Source organism: Dasypus novemcinctus, chromosome 11 (genome assembly GCF_030445035.2).
Source record: "Dasypus novemcinctus isolate mDasNov1 chromosome 11, mDasNov1.1.hap2, whole genome shotgun sequence".
Lineage (NCBI taxonomy): Eukaryota > Metazoa > Chordata > Mammalia > Cingulata > Dasypodidae > Dasypus > Dasypus novemcinctus.
Window position 1 is genome coordinate 63,749,389 of NC_080683.1, and position 24,733 is coordinate 63,774,121.

The 24,733-nt window shown below is 40.9% G+C and overlaps 1 protein-coding gene and 1 non-coding gene across 4 annotated transcripts in view; one reads left to right on the forward strand and one right to left on the reverse strand.

Moving 5' to 3' along the window:
* The window catches only part of BACH2 (BTB domain and CNC homolog 2), a 360,545-nt gene that overhangs the window by 32,752 nt on the left and 303,060 nt on the right, over positions 1-24,733 (reverse strand). The gene's annotated exons all lie outside the window — the stretch shown is intronic.
* Positions 20,175-20,280, forward strand: LOC111763206 (U6 spliceosomal RNA). The gene has a single exon (XR_002796121.1). It is a non-coding gene; the product is annotated as a U6 spliceosomal RNA (small nuclear RNA).

Sequence of the window (24,733 nt, forward strand, 5' to 3'; positions counted from 1 at the left end):
GGATCTGCAAAGTTCCTCTCATATTTATAAATCTGTCTCTGCGATTCTATCTGATCACTTGGCTGCCTACTATTTTTCAATTATTCATTCTCTCATTCATTCATTCATTTGACAACCATGTACTGCAGTCACTGTGCACTGGGCACTATGCAAGGTCTGGGGGAATAAGCGTTCTTGGATTCAAATCCCAGCTCTCTTTTGTACCCCTGTGAGGGTAACTTGGGCTGGTTATTTAATCTTTCTGTGCTTCAGCTGTAAGATGGGGAGACTGTGTCTGCCTCATAATAAAACCTTTGGGGAAAGTGAATGTAGCTTAAGTGACTGTGCTCCTGCCTAACACATGGGAGGTCAAGGTTCTGTTCCCAGTGCCTCCTAAAGAAGACAAGCAAGACGGTGAGTTGATGTGTGGGCTGGTGCAGCGAGCTGACGTAACAAGATGATGCAACGAGACACAGAGGAAAACATAATGAGAGACAAACCAAAGCAGGGAGCAGAGGTGCCTCAAGAGACGAGGCCCCTCCCTCCTACATTGGAGGTCCCAGGTTCGGTTCCAGGTACCTCCTAATAAAAAAAGAAGGCCAGGGAAGCAACTGTGGCTCAATCAGTTGGGCTCCCGTCTACTATATGGGAGGCCCTAGGTTCGTGTCCCGGGGCCTCCTTGTGAAGGCAGGCTCGCCTGCATGCTGTGCCGGCCCACAAGCACCACGGAGAGCCGACTCAGCAAGGTGATGCAACAAAAAGGGAGACAAGCAGAAAAACCACAGAAGAGCGCACAGTGATGGACACAGAGAGCAGACAACAAGCAAGCCACAAGGGTGAGGGGAAATAAATAAAAAATAAATACAGACAGAACAATGCACCGTGAATGGACACAGAGAGCAGACAGCAAGCAAGCCACAAGGGGGAGGGGAAATAAATAAAAAATAAATACAGACACACAGAACAATGCACAGTGAATGGACACAGAGAGCAGACAGCAAGCAAGCCACAAAGGCGGGGGGGGGGGGGATAAAAAAAAAGAAGACCAGCACACAACAGACAGGCACAGCAAATGCAACAACTAGGGAGTGGGGAGAAATAAGCAAATAAAAACAAAAACCTTTGGAAGAAAGTCTGGCATTGAAAAACAACTATTATTATAACTGTATTGACAAAGATGCATAAAATATAATCCCCTTCTTGGTGGGGCTAACAGGGTGACAAGGGAGACAGATGTTCAATATAAACGATTATAAGATAATCTAAGTACGTTAGCAGAGGCATGTGTAGATGCTAAGCAGGGAGGACGGAGCTGGGGCAGTCACTGCTAAGGGCATCTGTGTAAGGCTCCCTGGAGGAGGTGACATTTGTCCTGAGTGTTGAGGGCTGAGTTGAAGTTCATCAGAAAAAATAAAAAGAAGGGCATGACTCACTCCCTCATCTCCTCAGGCCTTTCCTTAAATGCCACTTTCTTAGTGAGGCCTTCTCTGGCCCTCTCTCCACACCACCAGGACTGGCTACATGATTTGCAGGGCCCAGGGCAAAGTGCAAATGCAGGGCCCCTCATTCAGAAATTAGTGAGACTTTCAAGATTGCAGCAGATGAAAGCAAGGGTAGGGTTTTCCTGAGCTCGGAGTCCACTGTGACTGCGCAGGTCACATGCCCACGAAGCCGGCCCTGTCAACACACGCACACACGACCTGCTCCCTGCAGGTGAAATGGGCTTCCTGATTTCAGCGGGGGTGATGGCATCCCAGAACGGCAGAGGCCAAACAGTGTCATCTGCACACCAAAGGCCAGCGGGCACGGCTGCTAGAATCAGCAGTGTGAGCCAGAGCAATAGTTGGGGTGACTGGAAGAGCTGAGGGGAGCCTTGGACTGAAATACATGGCCAGCCCACTAAGGTATTTCTAGATTTAAAAAATTCATCCAGATTCAGTGAACAAAGATCTGACTTGTGTCCCCGTGAGGATAAATCATGGTTCTAGACTAAGACGTTCACAGACCCAAAGCTCATGGAAAAGACACCCTAGGAACCCTTGAGGAAGAAAGAGCAATAACCCACATTTTCCACTGGGATTTCTCCTGTCACAAGGATTTGTAGTTTTCCTTAAACCATGGACTAAATATAAACACTTTAAAATTAAAAACACTTTAACAATTATTTAGAAATTGTACAGATCAGATTCAAATTATCTACCTATAAATCATCTATCTAATCTATCTCTTTATATATTTATATATCCCCCCTATGACTACTTTTTTTTAAACAAATCAATTTTATTGTTATATATTAATAAAGTATAGAATTCATCCAAAGTATACAATCAATGGTATTTGGTATAATCACATAGTTGTGCATTCATCACTTCAATCAATTATTAGAGCATTTTCATTATTTCAATAATAAACAAAAAATGAGACAAACAAGAAAAATCTTCATTTTCTCAGTCTCTCTATGCTTCCCCTCCCATATGCTATTTCCAGCTTTTCTTGAACATTTATTTTTTAAGCAGTTTTATTGAGAATATTCACATACCATATGACCCATCCAAAGTATATAACCAAAGGCCCCTACAACTATTTTAACACATACATAGTAGGAAAACCTAACTAGTTCTGACAAACTACTAACTTTGATTTCTAGTATTTAATTTTAGGTAGATCTTACAAACTCATGAGTTGGTTATTTCCCTATTTGCTCATGCCCACTCTTCTCACTGTAATGCAGAGGCTGGGAGTTTTTATTTCCCAGGCCCCTTTGCCATTTGACTTATACGATTCTGCTAATAGGGGACACTGGGGAAGATCAGGTGGGAGCGAAGGAGAAGCTGTGGTTTGCTCTCTTTTTTGTTCTCGCCTTCCTTTTCTGGTGTGTGTGCTGGACTCCCTGGTGGTGTGTTGGAAGCGGCTCTGTCTGCTGCACTATTGTAGCTCCTGAGGCATCAATCCCTCCTCCATGCTCTTAGGTCCCCCCATTTACCCTCCAGCCCCAAAGCAGCCACTTCCTGCAGCCCTTAATCACTGGGTTAACTCTCCTTCCCCTTTCTGTTCTCCTAGTTTTCCATCCAATTCCCCGTTTTATATCCCCTCTGTTTGAAATGCCCTGACATGATTTCCGTTTTCCTGACTCTGTTGCCATCCATTTTACAACCAAGGAAGCTCAGACAGGTGATGGGATTTGCCCAAAGTCACACAGCTTAGGTCAGGGTTTAACTCAAATCTTTTGCAGAGTTCAACCCACATGGCCTTTTCCTACCTGTTTGTTTCTCTATAGTGCATTAGAAAAGAAATGCTATTTCAGATGAAAACACAATATTGTAAAATTTTTCTTACACCCTCTAAAACAGGAGTTCTTAACCTTTTTTGTTCCATGGACCCCTTTGCTGTCAGGTGAAAACCATGGACCCCTTACTAAGTCCACACTACACTTTATTATTTAATAAATGCATCACACCCACATCAACACGTCCCAGCAAGAATTTTTTTTTTCAAATTTCCGTTCAAAATCATGGACTCCTTGTTAAGAATAAGAACCCCTGCTCTAAAATATTCAGTTTTACATAGCTCTATCCAAAGAACTTTGGCCAAACTGCATGTGGTACCCCCGTGGGCACGAAGAAGGGTGAATCTTGTACTTGGTTCTATTGCTATTCACATTATTCAGATTTAGTGCCTCTGTCTCTCCTGAAGAAAGATGATAACTAATGTCCCTCTCTTGCTCAACGGAATTCTGTAAATCCTAGAAAGCCCTTTTAGTACCTGGGATTCAGTAAATTACCAGGCTAAGCTCATCCTCAGTCCTTGGAATTTGGAAAACATCAAGGTCGAAGTGCCCTTCTGGAAGGCAGCCACATGGCATGGAAGCTTTGCTCCAGGCAGTCTGCTAAAACTGAGCTCTAGCTGGAAGGTCACGCCTCCCCTAGTCCGTGTCAGTGGGCTCAAAATTATCATGGGACCATATACCAGCTGAAACTGTCCCCTGGGTGCTTCTTTGGTTGTTTCAGAGTGGATGAGAAACGGAGGGGAAGAGAACATTTATTGTTGTCTTTCCTGGGAACTGGTGACAGCTTGGCCCTGTGGAACCTTTGTTTCAACTGGATGGTTTTACCCCTTTATCCTAACTCCTTCATGTATGGCACTCATTATTTCCTCATCTAGGTATAGATGGGTATACTCTCCAACTAACAGGCAAAAATCACTTATACTATAAAGATAAGACACTGTATTACTATTTACTCAAAGCAAACAATGAAAACTGAAAATCCCCCTCCTGAAAGATTATATAATGAAGTTCATAGAATAATTTTTAAAACTCCAGTTTCAATATAAGTGTAGATCCTAAAATAGGTATAAAATAGTTGCAACTTTTTTTTACATTTTTCAGTATAAAATGGAAGTGAAAAGCATCTCACTCACTGGAAATGAAGTAGTAAAACCTGCACCAAGGTTTACAGTTTCATTTGAAAAACTACCTCCTAAAGAAAATTGTTTTTAAAAAGAAGATTTAAAAAAATTACCTAATTTCCATTTTAAATGACCCTCTTCCCATTTGGGAAAGCAATGATATTCCTAGACTGGAACTTTCTTGAGTCAAGGTCTGGGTTCACCCTGCCATCCCATCCCATCCCTCTAGTCATCTAGTCATTTCAAACCAACCATTAGCCACCTGCTCTTCCACAAGAAAATATAAAACTGTTTTGAAGGCCTCTAGTGACGACAAGTTTAGCATCTAGTTAAAGCCTTCTAATGGTTCTTCACATTAAGCCAAGTTTCCCATTCCTGAAGCCTTACAAGCTTTGAGATCCCATCCCTTTCTCATTGCCCTCCTCAGGAGAAAACCATGGACCTCCTACTAGGTCCACACTATCCTGAATGATCTTGAGTTTGCCTACATCCCAAGCCGAGTATCCTGAACTGAATAGATGCTCTGACCATTGGTACAGGTCAGAACTGTCACATTCCTCAGTCTCAATCCAATTTTCTAGGAATGCTAAGATTTCTTTGCCATTTTTTCACTTGTAGTACTTTCCCTTGTAGTTCAATGAACATATCTGGCTTTTCTTTTTCAGCATGTGCTACTTAAAAGCCATATGTTCCCCATCTTCAAACTTGAAAAAAATTGATTTTTTGGGTCCAAGAACAGTGTATACTTGGGTAGATACACAGAAATCATTCCTTTTGTAGCAAATTGTTCCTCAGTCAAAATTTGAATATCTACTTTCTTCCTTTTTCTGAAAACTGTAATGCATATTCTTATCATGTCTAGTCTTGATGCTTCTCTGGGTTCCATAATTCCTCAAAGAATCTGTACCATAATCTTATGATTAAATAGTTTCTGTAGTTTGGGGCTTTACTTCATCCAGTCTAGAGTTTTATTATTGCTCAGCTATATGGGGTTTCCATTCCCTTTCTCAAAATTTTCTCACTTTTCCATCTAATGATCACTATCTTTGACACAATACAGAAACTGTGTTCTTTACTATCCCACATATGACTTGGTTAGCTCCCCAAGGAGCAGCTATTTGTTTCCTTATTTTCTTGTTCCAAACAGAACCACAAATTCATCTCCCTTGTTCACGGTCCTCTTTGAAAGGTCTCCATTCATTTCGGGCTTGAGTTTCTTGACACTGTTTTTGCAGTTCTATACATCATCTCATTGCTATGATTTTTCTCACCATTTTTGAAAAATGCTTTTAAAAATATCTGGATTAAACAGAGAACTAACTGCTGGCACAATTACCCTCCTTTGTTGAAAAATGTGTTCTCATTTCAACTTTGTTTTGGGCATTTACTAGCCTTCCTAAACCATCTTTCCCTGCATGTGCATAATTTCTTTCTATTATTTAAAAAAAAATACACTTTCAAAAGATCTTGAAATATTTCCGACTGAGCAAATGCTCTTGGAAAATCCTGTTTTCTACAATGACATGGTCTCTTTCTTCTATGGGTCCACTCATGCCTACTCTTGTCAAATTCTTTTTGTTAGTCAGTATTAGGACCAAAGCAGTAGTTCTACTCTTGTATTCGCTACCTTCTGGAAAGCCAAACTGCCAATAAAGTAAATCAATACCCACTCAGCTTAAGATAAGTTTAAGAATTCTGGTAGCTATTCAGAGAGTTGAAGCTCTTCATTGTGTCCCTCCTTTGCCTTGGTTTTGTAAATGGCAATAGGAATGTGGGGCCACAACCCCCCTGACTAGATGACCCATAGTGAGCTCCCAAAGCAGTATCAGTTTTGTTCCTCTCTTTTCTAATCTCCACCCAGTGCTCTTTATTTCATTATTTTTTTAAAGATTTATTTTTAAAAATTTATTCCCGCACCCCCCAGTTGTCTGTTCTCTGTGTCCATTCGCTGTGTTTTCTTCTGTGATCACTTCTATCCTTATTAGTGGCACCGGGAATCTGTGTTTCTTTCTGTTGCATCATCTTGTTGTTTCAGCTCTTCGTGTGTATGGCGCCATTCCTGGGCAGGCTGCACTTTCTTTCGTGCTGGGCGGCTCTCCTTATGGGGCGCACTCCTTGCGCATGGGGCTCCCCTACATAGGGGACACCCCTGTGTGGCAGGGCATGGCACCCCTTGCGTGCATCAGCACTGCTCATGGGCCAGCTCCACATGGGTCAAGGAGGCCCAGGGTTTGAACCATGGACCTCCCATGTGGTAGGCGGATGCCCTAACCACTGGGCCAAGTCCGCTTCCCCTCCCAGAGCTCTTTAGAGTGCCTCTGCCCTCAGACTTCCGGACACTCTTCCTGGTGGTTACATTTTTATTTGAAAATGGTATTTCCTCCCATAGCCATACTTCAATGAGATGTCCTTTTGCCCATTAGGTGCTTACGTTCCCTTAAAAAAATTCTATTCAGCATCCTGATGATAATCTCTGATTCAAATTTTTAAATTATTCATGCTTCACCCACTGATGGATAGAAATCAAAGACTCTAAGTATTGCTTAAGCCTTCCCCCTTCCTTGGTTTAGCCACTGATGCACCAAATATTTCACACTTTCATATCAATGTCAAACCTGTTGGCTTCCACAATAATTGGTGTGATGAGTTTAGCAGGATATTCATCCTCCACTTTCAGTTTAAAGCATACGCCTTGTGTACTCTAGGTTCTCCACAACTATTTGTTGAACTGAATTGAGTTGGTCCTAGTAATGCCCATAGGGGCAAACAGAAAAATTTGAATTGTTCTTTCACATGACAATTCATCATATATTTGAAGACATCTGTCATGTCTGGTTAGGTTTTTTTTTTTTTTTCCTTTGAGAACCAAAGTCATATTTTCCATCTGAAATCAAAACTGAAGAACTGACAGATAGCATGGCTCTTATGGAAAATGTTGTCTTCTCTTTGACCTCTGGAATCATGTGTGGGGTTGATAATCCACTAATCTTCCAACAGCCATGAGAACCCAGGGCCACTGAGAGAGAACAGTGGTCTTTATTTGGGGAGGCAATCTGATTCTAACTCCTTGAGCAACTCTCAACTCTGCTATTTTGCACCCCCTTCATTTGCAAAATTGAATAAATAGGGACATGCAGAGGAAACACAGATAGTAGACTTGACAGGCTTTTGAGAGACAAATACTAAAAATTCTAAATGGATGCCTATCATTCTTTTCAAGAAGAACCCGTTCCTTTTCAATGGAATGGATGTTACTGTGGCTTATGGAAGGAACAAAGCTACAGATGTTGCCTTTAAAGGCTTGGTTTATAAAAACGCAATAATAGTGTTCCTACAGTCTTCCTTCATCAGAGTTCCTTACTAACCACCAAGAGAAGTCAGGGATAATATCATATACGGAAGTTAGACATTTTAACAAAAGGAACAGCACATTTCTGATTTCCTCCTTTTTCATTCTTCTACAGTGGCCTCTGCCAATGAGAAAGAGTTAATGCTGATGCGATGCAGCCCATCTGTGCTCTGTGAGGAATTAAACAGCAGCCATCAACACAAACCCCCACGTATGATTTGGACAATGGCTGCCCTGGAGCTACAGTTCCAGCAGACAGAAATGTGCAGCTCTGTAGCACTCAGGACTGCAGAAATTGTCATGACACGATACCCACACCCCTGGAGCAGAGCACGAAGTCAGGTTTGTCACTCAGCCACTTTCCCTTCCTCTTAATTGAGTGCTAATCTTTTCTATATGTGTCTCCTTTCTGTTCAGGGAAGGAATGAAGGAGGAGCCGATTCTATCCACAAGCTTGGCCATAGCCATTGGCTTTGCCCCATCTCTTGGGCTTTCCTTCTGCAGCTTTCCCACGGCCCACTGGGATGCTACAGCTCGGGTCTTGAAAATGACAACTACAGGGCCTGGGAGCAAGCTTCGGCTGGGAAGGGCAGCCCGTCCAGGACTTCAGACTGCTGGATTATGAAGTCAGGGTCCTGTTCTTGAAAATGGTATCATCTCTGGCAGCAGCAGTGCTGACAAGGCAGGGGAAGAAGAAAAATCCAACAATGACAGGATGGTTGTGTCTAGTTTCTGTGGGGCTGAAACACACTTTTCATGCTAACTAGGGGGATAGTGAGAAAAGGAAATAAGCCACAGGTGCATCCAGAATGCACCTTGGAAGCTGTTTTGGGCCCTCTATTTTGAACGTGGCTTAGAACTGTTATGAAAGCCCTCTTCACTAAGACCTCCTAACTGGGAAAACACCTCTTCTACTATAAATAAAGATATCCAAACATCCTGAAAACTAACTTTTGGTTTTTAACAAATACCAAAATCTCAAGAGTACCAGGTGTTCTTGTCTTGGGGGAATCAAACTGTTTCTGAATATACCTTTAAGGATGCAAGTTAAGGTGCTTATGCTACTCAGGGATGTTCCAGAACCTAAGAACCAAAATGAAAAATAAGCCCTCCAGTTTCTGTGCATTATTTTAGGAAGGAATTATCTGGTTCATGGGAAGGAGGATCCACAGCAGATTCCAGCAGCTTTCCAGAGCAGTGGGGCTTTGAAAACCTCAACTAAACTTTCAGGTGTCTGGGCAGCATTGTCATTTCCTTCTTTAACAAGTGTGGGAGGCCAGGGTTTAAGAATCTCAAGGTGGAGAGATTATTACTACATGGTGGTAAAAACATAGTGACTCAAAGCCAAAGGAAAAATGAATACAGCTTTTACACCCTGCTTCTCTGCTCACAAACTCTCCTCTCTCCTGGGCCTCCATGATCTCTCTGGATAATCACTCAGAGGAAGGCTGGAGAGTCTCTGGGGAATGCTACGAACATGGACCTTTGTTTCAAGCAGCAACTCCCTGCATTAGAGAGCCAGCTTAACTCTCTTTGGTCTGGCCTTCCACATTTTCTCTAAGTCTACTATCTTTTTGGCTTCATCTCCAGCTATCCTCCTGAGCCAGGCTTCTAGCCATTCTCTTGTTCACAATGCATTGGCTCCAGCTATGCCCACTGCCTGGATGCATTCCTCAGTTTGCTTCACCAATTCAAAACTGTACCTGGGAAAGCTGTGGAGGGGAGGGCTGTGGGTGTCCATCAGACGGACTGAAAGGGAGAGGGGAAACCCTTGCAAAGGTAGTAGTAAAGAAACTGGCAAAGGATATGGCAACTAAACTGGACTCCCTTCTCTGACTTGGACAATGGTCACTGCTTACAGACCACCAGTCTTGGCGTTTAATCACATGAGTGATGTTTTTCATTATCTGAATGCTCCTCTGTGCCGGTCTTGATTAGAAATTCCTCAAGGTCAAGGATCAAGCCTTAGACTTCTCACGTGCCTTCTACATGTATTCTAATAAAATCTGTTAAACATCTACATTGGGAAGAAGAGTTTTGCATTCTTTAGAAGGCAATAACAGCACACATTTAAAAAGAAATAACAAAAGGTCACATTTCAAGCCAATCAGTTGATATAGTATTTAAGAAGGCCTGGATGATAGGAAATCATTAACTCACTGAAAAGTGCTAAGGTCATGAGTACTCTTGGGCACTTACTAGATATTCTGCATAAACAAGATGCTATTAAATTAAAAATACATATTTATTTGAGCATTTACTGTGTTGGGTGCTGAGGTGAACTTAAAATAAGCAAAAAATATAGTTCTATCCTGGAAGAACTAGCAATATACTAATGGTATATATAAAACAGTTGGAGAATAATTACTAAACTGTACATTGCTTAAACTCCCGGTGTTAGTAGCTGATGAGTGAAGAGGGACAAGTATGGGTTGTTTAACAGTACTAAGCTTGAACAGGAGAGGGCTGGAAGACAGGAGAGCACAAAACCAATAAGAGGTAACATTTGTCCTCCTAATATTGTGATCCTGACCTTGGCCAATGTCGGAACAGTCTAGTAGCTTTCTAGGAAAGGATCTGCTATAAGCACCTAGGATCTGCTATTAACACCCCTGCTGCCTGAAAGAAACCAGTGTCCTCCACACCATCTAAACAAACCTTCAGGTGACCTAGTAAAAGGAAATGGCATAGCAGAAAAGGAAACTATCCTTTGGAAAGAAGTTGACAGGGCATAGAAAGCCAAAGGGCAAAATGAAAGCCAAAGAGCAAAACAGATGGAGTCTTCAAAAGCAAACATATGCATATAATTCCTGTAGGAGCTGCAGGGCAGAGAGAAAAAGAAGGCAGAGCTGGTTTTGCAATGAAGATGGGGACGAGTTAAGTGAATGAGCAAAACTGGTTTTTCCTACAGAAGGCTGAAAAGAAGCATTACTTGAAAATGAAACAAACAGCCTAGAATGGGCAACTAGCTGAGTTAGAATAACTCAATTTAGTAGCAGATCAGCCTGAAAAAAGCAAAAGCAAACACTCACTCTACATCAACGGAGGAGAAACAACATGGTTAGCAGGAGAGCTAGTTCTGAAAGCCAAATGGAAAGGAAAAAGAATATTAAGTAAATGGGTAAAATTATTAAACAGAAGAAAGAAGGTGGGCAGGGCCGAAGTTCAGAGATAGCCCCAGAGGAGGCTTAGAGCCAAGGAGGCCACACTGAGCCCAGGTTCCCCTGTAGAGGAAAAAGGACAGGGCTGTCCTGCCAGCTCCTCAGTGGGACCTTGCATTGCCTTCTCTCCCAGTCTTGGGCCGTGAAGAAAGCACTGCCCCAGCAAGGCCGTGAAGACCGTTCTGCATTCGTGTAGGAAGAGAATACGGTTTGCTTATCACTGGGTCATGGGTCAGACATCAGAACACTTTATCTGGCATATGGAGGGAACAAAACGTTGAAGCGTTTTATTATTGCACCTGACCAGGCAATTAGGCAATTAGTACTATTAACTGATAGGGCACATTCATGCATGCTCCTGTTTCTCTCCTGGGAGGCATATTTTAAAAAATGAACCACGGATGTTTTTTACTATAATGTCATTTCTAAAAGCTTTTCATTTCTTAAAGAGGATGCCAGGCACGTTTCTCACCCGTGTCAGCACGGCACCTCTCTCACTTAGTCAAGCTGGACGGTAAACAACAAAGAAGCAGATTTGCTTCCGGTCCCCCATCCATCTTACAGCAAGCACTGCTGTGTGGGTCTGCGGCTTTGTCCACACACCCAGGACCCTACCTGGGCAGCATGCGAGTCTAGGAACATGGGCTCAGTGAGTGACAGAAAGACCAGGAGAGGGAGCACAAGCACACAAGATATTTATATATTCGGGTCGGAGGGAGAGTCACAGAAAGAGAGGCAAAGAGAAGCAAATTGCCTCAAAAAATCTAGGCAGCATCTAATGGCAGACTTTTTAGGGGGAAGAAAAGGGAACTTGGAACCTATTGTTTATTCATCACAGAATACATTTTTTAGCTGACTATACTGAATGCACACCTAAAAGGCCATTTTATTTCTTACCAGTTTCCCTCATGAACTGCCAAGTTTTTTACTGTTTAAGAACATGTTAGAGGGAAGCGGGTTTGGCTCAATGGATAGAGCGTCTGCCTACCACATGGGAGGTCCAGGGTTCAAACCCAGGGCTTCCTGACCCGTGTGATGAGCTGGCCCACGCGCAGTGCTGATGTGTGCGGGGAGTGCCATGCCAGGCAGGGGTGTCCCCTGCATAGGGGAGCCCCATGCGGAAGGAGTGTGCCCCATAAGGAGAGCCGTCCAGAGCTAAAAGAGTGTAGCCTGCCCAGGAGTGGCGCTGCACACACGGAGAACTGATGCAGCAAAATGATGCAACAAAAAGAGACGCAGATTCCTCATGCCACTGACAAGAATATAAGCAGACACAGAAGAACACACAGCAAATGGACACAGAGAGCAGACAACTGGGGGGGGGGGGTGGGGAGTGTGGGGAAGGGGAAATAAATAATAAATAAATCTTAAAAAAAAAAAAGAACATGTTAGAGCTAGCTACCCTATCCTAGCCCTCTTCGTTTATCTGTATCACATAGTGTCACTGAAGCAAATGTGTCAAAATGGCAAGTGTGCAGCTTCACATACAGGCCAGTGGCTCTCATTTATTACCATAGTACTTAGCTGAATTAGGTTTAGGCTGAGGAGTGGCCTGTGTCATCCAGGGCAAAGCAGTGAAACTACGTATGATCCCTGGCTAGGAATTCACTACATGGCATGCTGCTAGTGGCCACTTTTACAATGTATGGAACAAATGATTTTTCCTCCTTTAACAAATGCAGACTGAACACCTTCCATGAAAACAGTGAGTAAAAAGGAACAGGTGCCTGTTCTGAGAGGGTCTAGGCTGGTGGGACAGAGAGGAGTCACCCAGTAATTACAACACAGCACGATAAGAGCTGGAACAGGCCAGTACCTGTGCTAGCTGAGGGAGTCCAAATCTGAGCAAGGGACAGGTAAGCTGAAGCCTGAGTGAGGATCAGCTAGGTTTTTGGTGGGAAATGGTGTTCCAGGTGTTCTGAATGCATGGGTGGGGTGGGTGGGAAGGGAAAATGAGGCTTCAGGAGGAAGAGCTGGTGGTATGTGACAGCACAGACACTTCAAGACTGAGGATGATGAAAAAGGGGTCCTGTTGCTTCTAATTGATTAAGCCACATCCTGGATACATTAGCAAAAATAAGGTTACAGTGGAAGCCACTTGGGGCACTTTACCACGTAACTATTACAACAGGAATCAGTAAAGGCTCAAAGTAGCAACCAAGACAGCTTAGGATTCACAGCCCTAAATTGTTGAGGAGGATATGGCTCAGAATTCTGTAACCTAGAACTTTTTTAAGGGAAGACAGCCATTGGTGCCAGTCAGTTGTCTTAGCTACTGCCTGATATAGGATTTTTACAAACAGCAAACCCGTCCAACAAATCTTTCTGGTCTGGCAAAGAGAAAAAGGTGAAAATGCTTACAGAATATGCAGGCTCTTTTTAAATAAAGTTGACTGGAAGCTAGATGAACTAGTATATGTTCTCAATGACTTGCTGAAATGGCCAGGGTCTGAGATGGGGCAAAGGCAGGGGAAAGGAAATCTTCCTCCCAGACCCCATTCGTTAATTTTTCTTTTTGAAGGATATAAACAAACATGGAAAAATTTATTGTATTTCTTTGTACTAGCAGTAAACATGTGGGAACAAAACTTTAAAATACAATACCACTTACAATCATTCAAATAGAAAATGAATTCCTAATGTATAAATCTAACAAAACATGTATAGAACTTTAATGCTAAAAACTCAAAAACAAAGAAGAGCTAAATAAATGGAGAGGCGGATTGTTTTTATAGATTGTAAGACTCTAGACATACAAAGTAAGGTCATGATGAGACTTTTCACTGCACACCCTTTTTTTCAAATGAACTTTATTTTTATTGTTTTTAAAAAAGATACATAGATCACACAAAATGTTACATTAAAAAATACAAGAGGATTCCACATATCCCACTCTCATTAATTTTTATGATAACTGTGGAACACCAGCTCTGTGATCAGGGTCTCCACTTGGCTTCTGGAAGCTTCTTCCATCATCACTTGAGAGAACTTCAAATGCTTAGTGCTATTAAATAGATCGAATGTAAGCAAAATGGGGCAAGCTTGGTATGAGTTTTCTGTTGCTGAAGTAATAACTATAAAACTTATTATCTTTCATTTCTGGAGTCAGAAGTCTAAAATGGATAGGCAGGGCTGTGCTACTCCTGGAGGGTCCAGGGGAGAATTTGTTTCCTTCCTTTTTCCAGTGACTAAAGGGCATCTGCATTACTTGGCTTATGATTTCCCATCACTTTGACCTCTGCTTTCGTCATTACATTGCCTTCTTTGATCCTTAATCACATCTGCAAAGTCCCTTTTGCCACATAAAGTAACTTGTTCACAGATTTTGGTCATTAGGATGTGGACAGCAATGGGGATATGTTATTAAGCCTACCACACGGGGTTATCAGAAAATCTACGTGGCTGGTTGCTTAGAGGAGTCTTATGCCTTCGGTGTCTCTAAACTGAAGCAGCTCCTTATGGTAAATGTTAGGTTAAAGTGCCCTAGATATGTGGTTAAGTGGCATGAATTGAGACGAGTCATTAATGGATAAAGTAAAGCAAAACTGATGGAAACTGATATAATATTTCAAATATTTTCTCTTTTCCATCACTTCACGTTTGTATTTTTCAGCATCTTTTTTCATTATTTCTTGTGTAAAGGCAAATTTCTAGTGCTGGGTTTATGTGACTTAGGTGTGGCTGGAGATTCTTGCTGGGTCACCAAATCTACAGCTAATTGATTTGTGACCCCGAACCTTCTTTTCCCCAAGTGTTAAAATCAGATGTGCATCTTTAGGGAATGACACCATTTTCATCACTGAGGCATTAGAGTATGGCATTAAGAACATGGGCCTGAAGTCAGACTGCCTGGGATTAAATCCAGGCTCCTCCACTTGAGAGCCGACCCCTGGGCAAGTTAATTAACGTCTCTTGCCTCAGTTTCTTCTTCTGGCATACAGACAGTAGCAATCCCATAGGGTCAGTGAATTAAACATGTAAAGTGTTTGGAGCAGTGCCTGGTATACCAAGAATGCTCAATAAAGGTTATTTTTTATCATCACCACTGCATCAGACACAAGGGATATACAAAAAGTAAAATATAGGCCTTTTCCCTTGGCATTGGCTCAGATGATTTTTAAGACTAAGGTTTTATGATTCCTAGTATATCACAAAAGAAAAAGATTCACTTGACATCCTTACTTACCATGCATCATGTGGTGTTAGCAAGATCTTTTAATATTTTTCTGTACTGCCAATTAAAGGGCACCAAATCAAAGTTGATATGTAAAAATTACTGCCCCATTATCACCTGCAGGCCTAGCTAATAAATCTTAGCTTAATTAAGCATACGTATCTTTTTTTTTTAGCAGAATAGGGTATAACCAAATCTAGAGGTATATGGGCTCCAGCTTGTTTACAACAGTACCTTAAGAAAGCTCAGTGCATAACTGCATGCCCATAAATACAGACACTATAATTTTCTTGGATCAAAGATCATTTTCAAAAAGTAGACACATATACATCTATACTTGTGGTAGCTTTTAAAGCAAGTTCTGCAAGGTCCAACAAGTCAGTCTTCAGAGTAGGCCTTCAAATAGCACTCCTCCACTTGAAATCTGAAGTGCAGAAAGTGGAGTGGATGTATGTTTTACTGGAAGAATCAGCAATAGAGAAGAGAGTACACTCACAGCTGTAGCAAGCCAGTATGAATTTATACAGTGAATTTAAATCAGACTCAAAACTGACTTGTGCAATCCATTGAAAAAAATCCTGTTGATTTTAGGCTTCATGATGATGTTTTCTGGGACAGGCAGGCCTCAGACTGAGAGCCAAGCAAAGCTGCAGATGCAGATTGCTTCTCTACTTTCAGAAGAATTCAAGAGGTAGAAATCGCTAACCAAACACAGGAACAAAAAATGAGTATTATAATTCTGACTTGTTAGCCACTATGTTGGTATTAAACTTGACTGATTTTGTACTTGATTTATTTTGTCCTAATGGCCGAAATTCTTTCACCTTATAATCACCTCTTGAGACAGACTTTGACAGCATCTTGATTATTTTTCATTTGTTTTCCCCTTCTTCTGTTCCATTCAAAACACTTCTGCAAAATACAGTGTTCCCATGGGAAAAAACCTCTAAGTCCATCAACCTTCTTTTTCATATTCACATTTACCTGGCATATGGCAGTGCTCAATAAATGCTGGTTCTTCCTTCTTTCTCTGCTTGGCCCTGTACTTCTCACTTTAGTCTTTGGTTTATAAATCACTTGCTAAATAATTGGCCCTGAGAGCCTCCTTAGGAATCCACATCATTTATGGAGAAGCTTAGCCCCAACTAAGCTAACTCTCCTAAGATATCTTAGAAATGAAAAAGGTTTCAGAGAAATACAAAGTGCCATGTATCAAAGATGAAGTGTTTTTGTCTTATTTCAGATCTAGTGGCAGAGGGAAATATCAGCTTTTAAAGATCCCACTAAAATATTTGACAAGCTATATGAAATGTTTTTCCTTCATTTGGTCTGCATGTTTCCTAATTCAGTCTACAGGCATCAAGAGAAAAACAAGGTCAATTCAACTGATCAAGCACAGACACACACATCTATATAAATTCTTGTACTCTCCCAGTTGTGGCACTAAATTTAACTCAGAACCACAACAGCTAGGAAATTAAGAGTTAATACTTAAACCCCATCCTTAATTCATCCTGTCATGCCTGAGTTCTCCTACAGCAAGCAAGATCACCCACTGTTCTGAGGCCACTAGACAGAGAATGAAATCAGCTATAACATCACTGTGTTATGACTGAGGGAATTAGACACGACTCTGGAGGGCGAGCTTGGGTGCTCTTTGTATGTGAATGAGGAAAGCGGGGAAGAGAAGGAAAGAAAGGAAGACAACAATAAAAAGAATAAGAAAGAAGGCACATTTATCCCTCTTACTACCACATCAGCACTGTCTTAGAGGGTATCTCAGGACTGCAAAAACGCCCAAATTTGAAAGAATAGAGGAACCACAACTACCGCAGCCTGCTAAAATGCTTAGGTCTTACACTTTCTTTTGTAATTGTGCGTGTTAAGTAGGAAAAGGGGGACTACTCTTCTACTCGACAGATGTGCCCCTTGGTTTGCTTATTTTAGGAATGGTTTGAATTACTATTCTTTCAACAACATTATGGGTCATATACTAGTAAGATGAAGCCATCCCACTTTATTCCTTTATCACAAATCACTATTTGAAATTTTAACCTAGCCCAGCAAGAAATCATGTGTTTAACCCCCCATAAAACTTTCATTCAAACATGGAATTAATAAAAATCTCTGTTATCAAGCAGAATAACCTCTGGCTCTATCCCAGGGCAACACAAGATTTAAGGAGGGAACCATCTCCTTTTCCCTTGATAGCTGCTCAGTTCTGGAATAGGTAAAATTATAAAATCCACATTTACCAATTTGCCTGGGCCTTTTGTCTCCCTTATCTAACTGCTCCACGAGAAAGCAGTCTGTTCTCTATTTATAATTTCATTTTTCTACAGAGCTTCCTCATCATGTTGCTAGGTCCTGCCAACAAGTAATAGTCTCAATGTGCGATTTTTCTATAAAATTTTTATTTGAGAAGTTGTGCGTTTATGAAACAATCGTGCATACTATAGATGATTCCCATACATCACTCACCCCCCAACACCTTACACTGTTATGACACATTTGTTACAATGGATGAAATAACATCGTCATAATATGCTATCTATAGCCCATAGCTTATACTTGGTGTATTATTTCCACAACCATCCTATTAATAACACTATGTATTAGTATTGTATATTTGTTATAGTTCATGAGAAAATATTCTTCTATTTGTGCTATCCTTAATCACAGTCCTTCATTCACCACAGGGTTCACTATGTTATATGGTCCCTTGCCTTGTACAATCCATCCACAGAGTATTTTCATTTTTGCAATCTGGAAATTTTATCATGCAGTGACAATTACCATATTGATAATATCTGCTAATATGTACAATGAACTTCCTCCTTATCCTGTTTAAAGTAGAGCTCTCTGAGGGAAGAATGACACTGCAAAATAAGATTTCTGTTTTGGATTTATTCAGAAAACAAATATATATATCCATTATTGGGACTTATTAATTTGTGAAAAAATACCCATTTGAACCTAAAAATATCATAGGAAGATGGCTATTATCCTAATCCTAAATTCTGCTATTATATTTGTATCACAGATGTACTGCACAATAGAAGAGTCTGAGCTATTTGGATTTGCCAGCTTGGACTAATAACTACCACCACGAATCATTAATGATGCTGGTTCCAATTCGGTGACTGAACTGGGTAAAAAAACATTTCATTTTAGTCTGTCCTTATGAAAGAGCTGTTCACTTTGCAACACATCTCTTTTTGGAAAAAGTCCTTTTGCAAAGGAGAATACTAAAAACGGCATAAGAATCACTGGAGAAGAATAGAACTTCATTTTAAAGCAGTGTACCATGTACAAACGCTGTCTTACAAATAGGATTATTTAATTTAAACCTTAGGTCTGTCAAGCTCCATTACTTCAAATGGAGCCTGTCGCTTCTTGAGTTCATTATATAGTGAGATTATATTACAATTTATGTTAGGTAAGTCATTGCTGAGATACAAGGTGGTTAAAAAAATTACACAGCAATGTCAGTAAATAGAGCAAAGTCACTGCACTGTTTGGAAAGGCAAAAAGTCATCTTGCTAAATGAGGATCCAAGCTGTCCTGTACCAAGACTGCTACTAATAAATAAAAGACCTCTGGGAAAAGTGCTGAGCGTATACACTGGATCTATTTTCAGCTTGCATCAGCAGCTGCTGCCCCTGGGATCACATCTTTACGCATACTCTACACCATATGTAATCACTCCAGTGCTGCAACCAGTAAGATAATGAAAGAGCATGGCATAAATCTATACTTGAGTGGAATGCTAAATGAGAAAAATAATACAAAAAGGAGGGAAATAAACCGCATTTTCAAGTCATTAGGAAGAAAGACTTTGACATATGAAGTGTTGCAACCATTAATAGCACTTATCATATAGAGTGGAGACAAAGAGACAAATTAATCAAACTGACAGAACTGGGACATTTTATGCTAATGCAGGCTCCTGGGTTTTGGTCTGTATTCCTCTGTGCCTGGAAAACTGATACCATTACAGGGCAGGAAACTGCATGAATAACATGCAACAGATCATAAAAATTCACACACCAACTGCAGAAACACTGCCAAAAGCTCTGTAGAAACAAGGATGGAGACCTCAACAGAGAAACTACTGGCGAGTAATGAATGCAAATAAGTCCAGGAATATCTCCCATTCATGCATTGCAATTAACTATAGGCTTCTCGCTCATAATTATAGTGGTGAAACTGAAGCCTAGAGAGAGAACTCTGCAGCTAGCCAGAGAACGGTTGCCCCGGCTCTGATTCAAGGCGGCCTGCCACCAGCTGGGGCGAGTCCACTCTGCCCTAAATTTCCCAGCTGGGTTATAGTGGTTTTAAAGAAAATGCAAAGTAAACATGAAAACATTAACTTAAGACTTTAACAGGGAGGAGGGAGAGGAATAATAAATCATAATGCAAAGAAAGGATGAGCAAAAACATTCCGTGTATGTTTTGACTGAGACCGAAAGCATTTTTCAAAAAACACACGTGGACCCTGAATTATAAACAACCCCCATTTTATGAATAAGCTGTACTTAAAAGCAAATGGTTCATGCAGTAGACGATGGACTGTGGTTAATGGTACAAATATGAGAATGTTCTCTTATGAACTATACCAAATGCCCAATACTAATACATGGTATTAATAATAGGATGATCTATGGAAAAAATACACCAAACATAAGCTATGGAAGCTATGAACTATAGTTAGTAGTAATAATTTGATGATGTTCTTTCATCATTTGTAACAAATGTTCCACAACAATGCAAGGTGCTGGTGGTGGGGTGAGGTATGAGAATCTTGTATGTTATGCATGATTGTTTTGTAAACTCACAACTTCTTTAATTAAAAAAAAGGGGGGGAGGTTTAGGAAAAAAAGTGTGAATGGTTCACAGGGCAAGTGTCCTTTGTTCTCGCATTCTGAACTCATGGGGTGGTGCAAACAGGTCTACAACCTCATTTATACCAATCTATAGAGATAAATTACTGCTGCCTCAAGATTTCTGGCCCTCCCCCAGGGAAGTTATGTGTCCTTGGTTCTGGCAGAAGAAGGGTTCCTTAGTAAAAACTCCTAAAATGTTTCCCCGTTAAGAAATAACGGGGCTCGCTTTGGCAGCACAAATACAAAAATTGGAACCATACAGAGAAGTTAGCATGGCCGTTGCGTAAAGATGACATACAAATTTGTGAAACATTCCACGTTTTTCAATGGGAGAAAATATTTGGAAACCACATAATTGATAAGGGCTTGATTTCTAGCCTATATAGATAAAGAGATCATACAGCTCAACAATAAAAGAACAAGCAATCCAACTTTTTTTTTTAATACAACCTGAGTCTATTTATTTCTTAGCTCTTTTTTTTTTTAAGATTTATTTTATTTATTTATCCCACTCCCTTGCTGCTTGCTTGCTGTCTGCTCTCTGTGTCCATTCGCTGTGCGTTCTTCTGTGTATGCTTGTCTCCCTTTGTTGCGTCATCTTGCTGTGCCAGCTCTCTGCGGGCGCAGGCTGTCAGCTCTCTGTGGGCGTGGGCTGTCAGCTCTGTATGGGTGCAGGCCAGCTTGCCTTCACGAGGAGGCCCTGGGAAGTGGACCCAGGGCTTCCCATATGGTAGACAAAAGCCTAGTTGGTTGAGCCACATCTGCTTCCCAGCAATCCAATTTTAAAATGGGCAAAAGACTCAAATAGACATCTCTCCAAAGAGGAAATACAAATGGCCAAAAAGCACATGAAAAAATGTTCAGGGAAATGAACTTGGCCCAGTGGTTAGGGCGTCCATCTACCACATGGGAGGGCCGCGGTTCAAACCCTGGGCCTCCTTGACCTGTGTGGAGCTGGCCCATGTGCAGTGCTGATGCGCGCAAGGAGTGCCATGCCACGCAGGGGTGTCCCCCGCGTAGGGAGCCCCACGCACAAGGAGTGCGCCCTGTAAGGAGAGCTGCCCAGTGCGAAAGAAAGTGCAGCCTGCCCAGAAATGGCACCGCACACATGGAGAGCTGACACAAGATGACACAACAAAAAGAGACACAGATTCCTGTGCCGCTGACAACAACAGAAGCAGACAAAGAAACAAGACGCAGCAAATAGACACAGAGAACAGACAACTGGGGTGAGGGGGAAGGGAGAGAAATAAATAAATAAATCTTTAAAAAAAAAGTTCTATATCACCAGCGATCAGAGAAAAGTAAATCAAAATGACAATAAGGTATCATCTCATACCTTATAAAGAGCCATTATTAAAAAAACAGAAAACAGTATGTGCTGGAGAGGATGCAGAGAAATAGGAACACTCCTTCCCTGTTGGTAGGAATGCAAAATGATACAGCCTCTGTGGAAGACAGTTTGGCGGTGCCTCAGGAAGTTAAATATAGAACTGCCATATGATCCAGCAATTCCTCTACTCGGAGTATATCCAGAAGAACTGAAAACTGTGATGTGAACAGACATTTGTACACTGATATTCATAGTGGTGTAATTCACAATTGCCAAAAGATGTAAACAACCCAAACGTCCATCAACCAATGAAGATTAACAAAATGTGGTATATACGGATGATGGACTACTATGCTGCAGTAAGAAGAACATGGATGAACACTGGAGACATTATGCTAAGTGAGATAAGCCAGATACAAAAGGACAAATATTGCATGGTCTCTCTAATATGAACTAAATACGAAGAATAAATGCCTGGAGTTAAAACCTAGAGTATAGGTTATTAGGAATTAAGAGTAGGGCTGCAAAGGAGTACTGATGCTTAGTGTATGTAGAAATTTTAATTAACTTGACTGCAAAAGCATGGAAATGGATAGAGTTGATGGCAACATGTTATAATGAGTAGCAGCTGGTTTATAAATGGATTTGTGGTTGAAAAGGGTAGTCGAGACATGTAAATGTCAGTTGAAAGAAAGCTAGAGAATAATCTAGGGACTGAATAACACAGTGAATCCAGAGGTGGATGAAAATTGTGGTTAATAGTACAAATGCCAAGAATGTCGTCCTTCTGTCAACTAGAATGGATGCCCATCACTACTGCAGTGTGGTAGGAATGTGGAGACTCTGCATGGGAAAAATACAATTAATGTAACCTATGGACTATAGTTAACAACAATACTGTAATATTCTTGTATCAATGCCAAAGATGTACTGTGTTAATAATAGGGGGGGTATGGAAAATAACATGTGAAGTGTATGCTATGGGCCATAGTTAGTGGTAAGAGTCTGATGATATTATCTCATAATCTGTAAGAAATGTTCCACCACGGTGTGGTGTGTTGGTGAAGGGGTGTTGTATGGGAATTCTACACATGTGCATGATTGTTTTTTAAGTTCACAACTTCTGTGATAAAAATATATTAAAAAAACACAACAGTATGAGCTGAAGTTAGGTGGCTGAAAAGAGTACATCAGAACTCAAATTCAACGACATCATGTTAGCTGGAACTTGAGGCCTCTGGCCAGCCCTCAATGAATTGGTTCCAAGCTTTCCTCTCATTCTCATCTAATACATACTGTGTATTTTCCTGCCTTTTGACCTTTGCTAAAGGATGTCCTTCATTAATTTGACAAACATCCTGACACTGTTCTAGATGGCAGGGCTGCAGACTGAAAACATCACCATTACCACAAAGAATTCTTGCATAAGGATCTTACTGACAAATGAGAGGACAATCAATTACAACAGGAGGCAATAGCTGCTTTGACAGAAATACGAAGAAGGTACTACAAGCGTACATGGAGGGAAACTAACCCCAGGTGGCCTTTCCCCACCTATAAAAATCCTCCCACACCTCCTCTTCTCTGAGGTCTTTCCTCATTATCTCATCAGCATTACTCACTCCTTCCTTTGTACTTTCATAGCTCTTTGCTTATACTTACACTACAGAATTAATCTCTCTCTCTTTGCAGGATGATAAATATCTGTTTATTAAACAAAAAAATTAAAGGTTATAGAGATATATGACTTGGGAGCTGATTTCAGAAACTAACTTCGTACAGTCATGTAACTTGTGTATTAAAAATCTCTCCATTTTAGGGGAGCATCCTGTGACCAGCCTTGGAAAAATGAAAACTGAAAGGCAACCTGGACATATATATGAATATGGAACTGTGTGTGGCCATATGTAATGATATATGTAAAAGTACTTTAAAGTACCTTAGGTTAATCTCCTATTAGGATTATTGCCATTATGACCATAAAGCTCATGGCGGCAGATCTGGGGACACAGCTGGACCACAGGGGATCCAAGGTACCACCAGGCACCAAGGTTGAGTGCCCACCTCTAGAGGGAGGAGATGGGCTGGTGTGGTGTGTTACTTATTGCTTCTCAGCCCTGAGGACATTGCTGTGAGCCCAAATCTTGGATGTTTTGGCAGTTTGGTATTGTTTATGAATTCTAAAAATAGATATCAGATTGTGTTTGTAAATTGGGCTGTTCCTCTGAGCGTATTAGATGGTAATAGATTCACGGGTTTCATTTTCACTTTATTAAATCAAGAGTAGGGCTTTTATTTGACCACATCATTAGGGTAACTCAGTTTAAGTCCCTCCCCTACCCCTCTGTGGGCTATATAAAGGGATGCTCAATCAAAGACAGGGTAGTAAATACACGGAGAAGAACAACACAGAGTTCAGTTTTGGACACTGGAGCCCCGGGGAGACAGATGAGCCTTATGTCAGCCTCCTACAGAGAGGTGTATTAACCTTACAATTCATCTGTGGGACCCTGCTGCAAGGTGTCATATTAGACACCTTTTCTTTTCTTTTATAAAAGTCCATTTAACTTTAATTACTTAATGTAATAGAATTTAATACAATGCATTATTTTCATTCTGTTTATTTTTGGTTATAATTTTAGCATATTCAAACTACTATTGACTATGGCCCATTAATTTTCTGGATTATTACCTATGACACAGGTTAGAGAGGTCTCATTCTTCGTGGATTAACCATGTAAGAGATGTATGGACTAGAATTAGTTTTAAGATGGGAACTGGTGTAGATTCTGATTAGCTTTAATTAGATATTAATATTTTGGGAAGAAAAAAGGCATAACCCAAATGTAAAAGTTAGAAAATAATTTTTAAGCTTAAATATGATGAAAATACAATAGGATTCAGTGTCTTTAGGTATAGAGAGAACATGTTCTTGGTGAGGGAGAATCTTGGTGAATATGATATCAAAACTGCAAACTGATGTTCACTTTCCCTAATTGATGAGCATTTATTTGAGTTGTTTATAGTTATGGTTCCTCATTTTAAAAGATCAGAAAAGAGGCCATCTTTAAGAAATCCTTGAAGAAAAGGGATTATTCACCATGAGAAAATAATTCTAGGGACAGCTTAGTAACTGTGTTAAACTGGATTCCCTTTCTAACTCCTGGGTCTGGGGAACATGAGAACTTGGCTCGTGGACTTCGTTTTGAGCCTGTTCTCTAAGTGGTTACCCAGAGGGAGCAAGTGAACTGACACCCTGAATCGATGTGACAGTACACGGCAGGGTTATACAGAGGACTGTGCTCATGGATGGCTGGTACAAATGGAGCCATAACCAACTCTGCTTTAACCATGAAGCATGAAGAAAGGGATATGAAGGTGAGGCAGGAGGGAAAGTGGTGGTTCTGTGGGACTCAGGTATCTTTTTTTTTTTAAGATTTATTT